We start from the raw sequence: 7839 nt of genomic DNA on the forward strand, positions 1-7839 counted from the left end.
ACTCTCCCCAAACTCTACTTGTGGGGTTACACTGTGCATGTGTGCAAGGGCGGATCCACCCTTTGGGGGTGGGGTGGCATGGCACCCCCTAAATTAATAATTTTTTTATATACTTATGTTGTAATTTGCTTAAATTAGGTTAATTATTTGATCCCGCCACCCCCAGTATTAAATTAGACAAAGGTGCCACGGCTGGTAGACACAAGTTTGAATCTATCTTAAACATTTTTCGAATCCCGTTTTTCTTTGTGCTTTTTACTTCCTTTGTACCAGTAATTCCCTTTTCGGCTCTCCTAATTTTCTATTTATCTTTATTATTTATATTGCCTTTCCTCTTTTTTATTATTTTATCTGTGATCTCTAGCGAGAATACACAAATAAAAACTTCAAAATCCCTTAAATTAAGCATTTCTCTTAATTTAAATCTGTGAGTATTTAAATTGAAAAACTTGGGTCTCAATGGAATTTTGGATTGAGATCAAAATTCAATTTTTTTTTAATTATTATTTCTATTGTTTATTACTCCTCCGTCCATGTTTACTTGTCTCTATATATGACTTGGGACACTCTTAATAAGCAATAAATAAAATGAGAAATGAATTGGAATACTTAATAATAAGGGTAAAATAGGTATAAAATGATAAATTATGTCTTGATTTTTCAAACTATATAACTTACAAGTAAAAGTGGACATATATTTTTAGTCTAATGGACAAATAAAATGGACGGAGGGAGTGTATTATAAAAATTTATGCTATTCTATAATTGTTAAATTCAATTTAAATCACTTTGCTACTTAAATTGTGATGGAAATTTCGTAATAATTTGCTTAGAGAAAATATGAAATGTATGATTTATTTTTGAGAACTTGTAGTTTATCTAATTCCAATTTACTTATGGGGTGTATTTACCTATTGAAGAGTTTTTTTTTTTTTCCTTCTTATTTTGATTGGTATAATTCCCTTATTGAAGATGTTATGTTACTTGTGCAAATTCATTTTTTAATATACATAAGAGATGCAAGTCCCTTGGTGAAAATGTTGATTTTAATTCTGTTGTTAATGGGTGCAATTCCTTGTTTAAGATGCTAATTATGTTCGTTTCTTGATTTTTGAGATGTAATTTCATATTTGCAAATAAAAAAAAAATCTATTAAGTTGACTCGAATAAACTAAAAAGAGATGGACTCGATCTCAGTACACGTTCCTAACAAGATGTACATTGAAAAAATTATGGCACCCGGCGCCTTCAAATCCTAGATCCGCCTCTGCATGTGTGGTTATTTACTACTCGTAGAATACTATATTTTAATTGTTCCTGTAACAATTGCATTAGTGGAACGGTTATGTTATCTATTGAAACGGAATTATTATTGATTTGTGTTTCCTACCTGAAACTAGGGGTTTTCATGTTTTGGTTTGGGTTGGTTATTGATTAAAACCATAACCAAACCAATTTAGTCAGTTTTTAAATGTCTAAAACCATAACCAAACCAAATAAAATAATAACCACCGGTTTAGTTATTGTCGGTTTGGTTCGGTTTGGCTCGATTTTTCGGTTTATGACTAGCAGCCATGAGACTTATCAGTAAAACATTAAAAAGTTGAAAAAGACATGTCTTTTTTTTGTTCAAACGATAACTTTTATTTATAGTTTAAGGTGGAACATACATCATAGAAACATTTTCACTATTAGTGATAGTGTAGTACTCAAGTTACCCAAAGTTGCTAAACTATTACATATAAAGCTAAAAACTAACTTAGTAGTGGCTGCACCAATTTTGTCATCTTAATACACATATCTGGAAATAAAGTAGAGCATCAGAGCTTTTAGTTGTTGTTACAAACATACATACATATTAATTAAACATAAAGACTACCTAAAATGAAAATGAAAATATATGAAATAAAAAAACTTTGTGTAATGATCCCAAACTTTAGGGCAGTACTTGCATTTTTTCCTCAATTCTCCGATTTTATTAAAAAAAACTTTGTGTAATGATCCCTGTTATACCCCATTTTAAACGGGTTAGATTAGAGTACAACATATTGGAGATTCCTATTTTTGCTTTATTTTAAGGAGTCGCCACCTAATTAATTAAAGGGTGAATTAGGACACCTATTTTATTAACTAAGGTAAAGCTAGCTAAACCTCCGTTAATAGTCCTTTAATCAGTGTGATTCTAGGTAAGGGTTCTATATTATCCTAAAGGGAAGGGGTTAGGCATCCTTTAGAATCCGTAACTACGATTACCCGGCCAAACTTAGGTTAATTAATTAAGATTAAATATAAGCCTTAAATTTTAAGAAAATAGCTTACAAGCATAGTTAAAGTTTAAAGGAAAATAATATTAGCTAAAATAAAATTTAAAAATAGTAATTTATGCAAAGAACCTTAAAGGCTAATAGGACTTATAAGAGTTATTAAGATTTTAAGGAAAAATACAACATTTCATAAATATTGCTAGGACTTTAAAATGTTATAAAAACTTGTACCAAATATACTAATCTTGCATAAAGGGAATTGCAAACGCCATTTAAAATAAAACTTATAAATATTGCTAAAGTTTTGAACAATCATGCTATTTAAACTATAGTTTGCAAAAATGCAAGGGCTTGCATATAAATAGAAACCTTTTAAGAAAAAGCTTAGCGGGTTTAAAATTCGAAATAAAATTACGTTATAGTAATATAAAAAATCTAGACTTATTAAATAAATGCAAAAAGGTAATTGGTTTTCTTCTTCTAATTCTATTAGTCGTATTCGGCTAAAACACGCATAATTTGGATAAACCTTAAAAATGTTTACAAAATATTCTCTAGTTCCTATTCCTTAAACTAACTACCCATTCCCAAACTAAACCTACTAATTTATTAGGATTCATCTAAAGTAGGAAAACAAAACAAACAAAGAGTTAGTCGCATGATACAAAATAAATGCACAAAATGAAATACAAGATTAGATAATTTAAATGGTCTCAACCCATTTTAAAAGACTGCTGCAACGGGTACTGCTGTTGAGCTTTTGGGGCCCAATATGCTGCTGCGGACTGTTTCTGTTATTGGGCCTCGGCCCAGAATTTCATTTTTTATTTTCCGGACTGGACAGAACTGGACAGAGGAGGAATAATGTTCTCGTTGGGCCGTGGCCCAACACCGAATGCGGAATACGAGTCCCTCGAACCCGTGAGCGGTGGTCATGCAAAAAGGAAAAAAAAATGGAAGGAAAAGGATTAGAATATAATTCAAAGAAATTTAATAAGAAAGAGTCAGACAAGATGTTCTATTCTTTGAAAATGTAATAACTTGCTTCAAGATTCGCAAATAGGTAAAAAAAATGACAAGAGTCGAATTCCTAATTATCAAAATAAAATAGTTCAATCTAATTCTAGTGAAGGGGAAATAGAACCAGCAACCCTCAAACATATTACTATTTTTTTTCACGGCTAATTCATGCAAAGACACCTTTATTCATTAGAGTCCCAAAGCACACAAGATAATGAACTAATGACAAAGACAAGTCGAGATATTACAGTGCATAGATTTGTCCAGATTCATGCACATTTAAACCAACACAAAAACTCATATCTTCAAATGAAAGAGTAGCACATGATGAACATTATTCTTAATCATTTCAAACATGCTCTATACAGTTTTGGAATAAACACAGGCTAGATAAAAACAAATCCCATCAAGTTAGATATATGATCCTTCATGCTTAAACAAAGAACCAGAATTTCAAACAAGGAGAAACAGTGACACTTGAACAGGCATTCCACAAAAGGAGCATAACATTAAGCAGACAAACAACCAGATTTGCACACTGGATTCACATTTAACAGGGAAGGAATTAGTAAAGACTTAGTCTCCTCAATCAAACTAACAAACATGAAGTACGACCTAGATATCTAACTTTGGAGAATATGCAAAGGGGGTTAAGGTAAGGTGATAATCAAATTGCACAGAAATTACTAGGCCGCAACAAATGGACTTCTCAGTCTCTTATAAACATATATTTGGACCGAAAACTCAAAGATTTGAACAGAATTCGCAAACACTGCAGACTCAATCATTTAGGACCAAAGCTAAACACATAGAGCAACAACACAAGCTTGGACTCTCATACTAGCATGCAGGTACTCCAAACAGACCAATCTATAGGGCTATTTTCAGTAGACTGAAACTTAACAAGATATTTAACTTCAAGGCTGCATGCTAGTGACAGATCCATCAAAACAGAAATCAACCAAGTACCACATTAATAGGGATGCATACTCACATACTGAAGGTTTAGCCCTAAACTAGCAATACCATATGAGCACAAGATTTGGGTACCTCTAAACATGATTTAAACTCAAACAAGGGTCAAGCAAGAGGGAACCACATAGCAAATTGATCTTTAAGCATGCCATTGTACCAAACAGAGTGCGCAAAACTGTCAGCTAATGAACATACTAACAAACATGTAATATAACCAGCGACAATAGTTAAATGTACAGGCAAACTTATGCTCAAAACTAGTAGGCATGTGAGGAAATTATCGATTTAAGCATGACCTGATTGCATGAGAATACATGACTAAGATAGGTTAAACGTGAACATCATTCGAATAAGGTACTAGACGGCATCCATAAACACCTGGATTAGTAATATCCAAACTCACATAAGAACTAACAATATACTTAAAGACTAATCATAACGACAAAAACTAACACCAGACTGAAAACTGGACTACATTAAAGCAATAATACCATAGCAGCTAAACTAATCATATAAGCAAACGACACTATACTAAACTAAAATGGAACAGACTTATAATGCCAAGGCTGCTAACAATGCTAGACTAACCATTAATTTTAATAATCAATCACAAATATTAACCAACACATAATAAACAGGAAATAAAATCCGCACACAAACAAACTAAAACGAGCTCGTCTAAACACCAAACAGAACAGACATACATATAGACCCGACTGTAAGCAAAATGGCTTAAAGGAGGAGAAATTACCTTCGTCGGGTGCAGCGAAGTGAGGCTCGAGCTTCCGATATACCTCGAAACACCTCAAATCTCCGAGTTTGCGTAGACTCGGATGCGAAACAGTAATGGGAGCGAAAATAAGAAGTAAAGACGAATCGACACTTCGAATATTAAGAAAACAGCGGGCTAATATTTTTGGGGAATTTTGTGCGGTTGAAAACTTATTTTCAGGGGGGGGGGGGGGGGGTTCAAGGCGGCTAAAAACTTGTGTTTCGTTTTTTTAGGAGGATTTCCGCCGCTGAAAGACTTGTGCTTTTGCAGGGATTTTTTTAGGCTAAAAAGAGAAAAGGAAACTTGCTTCTATTTTCAGAGGAATTCCTCGGCCTATAAGAATTCTTAAATTTTAGGGGGGATTTTCCGATCTGTCCCCCTTGTCCCAAACGAACCCCAAGACGATTATTTATAGGGAAAGGTTAGGGTTTGAAAGGCTGAAAATTGGGCGGGATTTCATCAAACGTTCGGATTCTTTGATATTTCAAACGATTGGTCAAAAAAGAAGTGGACAAAAACCATTAAAATCTGTACTCGAAAGTGAAAGGGGAACTGATAAAGCACAGATTTGAACTTACAAGCGGACAAGAAGCCATTAAAGCTTTAGATTGAAACAAAAGCCAGAAACCGGGTGAAACGCCTCTTCACATTGACCCCTCTGATGGAATATTAATTACCCTTCCCGAATTAGCCGTGCAAGGCCTGCGAGGGTGGAAAGGTTTCTGCGGATTAACCGCTTTAGTCGAGAGAGAGAGGGAGTGTGGGTGAAGAGAGAGAGAAGGAGAAGGGCGGGGAGTGTTGCGGCTGAAACCCTAGTGGTTTCTTTGTTTTGAACGGAATCGGGTCGGATCGGGTAGGCTAGCGGGTTGGGCTGGTGGATTTTGGGCTAGCTGATTTGGGTATTAAAACGTGGGTTGGGTAATGAATGGGTCTCGCACGGATTGGGCCATTGAATTAAAATATGGGCTGGATGAAAGGAATAATTTGGGCTTCTGAATTTAAGTAAAAGACCTACTTTAAATAATTATATATTAAACGTGTGCTAAAATATTACCTAATATAAATACGTAATTATTAGTACTCAGATAATAAAATTATATGATGTCGCAATAGCAGTGCAATAATATTTTAAACGTCAATGGTAAGTAAAAATGCTATTATCAAATTATGCGAAGATAAATGCGATGTGTGTGCATGAGCTGATAAAATGCTGAAATGATAAAATGCGAATAATAATAATACTGGTGGTAAATAATAGTAACAAAATAATTGTAATAATAATAATAATGATAATAATATAATAATAATAGTGATAATAAAAATAATAATAATAATAATAATAATAATAATAATAGTAATAGTAATAGTGATAATAGTGGTAGTAGCAACGGTAATAAGATATGGATACAATAACGATAATGACTACAACAAGACAATAAAATGTCAGTATTAGTAAAAGTCAATAATTATAATAAAAATATAAATAATCAGTTCTTAAATTGCCAAAATTACTACAAATGTAAATAAATATTTAGGGAAGGCGGGACAAAATTGGGTGTCAACAATCCCAAACTTCAGATGTTTTTCTGTCATTATCCCCAAGACTAGGGTCTCGACTACAAGGAGTTGTTCTTTTCTGCTTTTTAGGAAGATTACCCACGGAAGAAGTATTAGGGCATTACCATGTGCTTGAGTTGCGAAGAAATGCGATATTATCAAGTATATTCTATAGGAACCTCCAAATCTACAACCTCTGTCCTTTTCATATGAAAAATATTAGAAGTTTAGGACCCATTCAGACAAGAAAAAAGAAAGGTATAAATTCAAAAAAAAAATGAAGAAACAACCTAAAATCAAATGGCTGACAAAGAAAGGTTAAAAATTTAAGTTAAAGACATTAGACTCTAACGTGAGCTTCTGTTAGTAGGTTTACACTTAACACTTAAAAGAGTCAAAAGACATCGGCTGGGACATGTTCTTAAAAGGAAAAATGCATAAAAACACACCTAAACTTGTCCTGAATTATCAATGACACACTTATACTTTGCGGGGATCCATCACCCTCCCGAACTAATTTAAACTAGAATTATTACACCCTTGGAAAGACACACCCAAATCCATGTTAAGTGGTGTATATCACGCGCTGCCACGTGTATATTTAATAAAAAATATATTTTTTTCTTATTATTTTCCTTTATTTTTTTTTTTTTTCTTGATTCTCTTCCATTTTATTTCTTTTCTTTTACCCTTTTCGATACTTCACACCCCCCCCCCCCCCGCGCCAATACAAGAACCAAATGCTCCATCATTTGCACTGCTAGAAAACCTCATAGATAGACCATTAACCACCCACCATTAATGATAGATACACCTTCATTTTAATAAAAACAGACCGCAGCAATTGCTCCATGTTTTTCATGTTCTCAGCAATAAAAAACTAACTTTACTCGGCAAACCCACTGTCATTCGCCATCATTTTTGCAGCATTATAACAGAGAGAAAAATTAAAATTAGTCTCTTACGTAAATTCTTTGGTATTTTCTCTGTTAAATTGGCATTCTGCAAATGGCTTTTGTTCCTTATGAAAAAGCTTCTTTGTTTTGAGCTTTTTTGGATTGAAGTTCTACTCACGCTAAAATTTTAATTGGATTTCTCTGTAGGAGTATTTAATTTGGAAAATGCAGAAATATGTTTCTATAACTGTAACTATGGAGTGTGACCCCCCCCCCCCCCCCCCCCCCTCTCCCTTTTTTTTTTGGATCTATGAAAACGAAAATGAAAAGTATAAGAAAAGAAAAAGGAAAGGAA

This window comes from Lycium ferocissimum, chromosome 1 (assembly GCF_029784015.1).
Source record: "Lycium ferocissimum isolate CSIRO_LF1 chromosome 1, AGI_CSIRO_Lferr_CH_V1, whole genome shotgun sequence".
Taxonomy (NCBI): Eukaryota; Viridiplantae; Streptophyta; class Magnoliopsida; order Solanales; family Solanaceae; genus Lycium; species Lycium ferocissimum.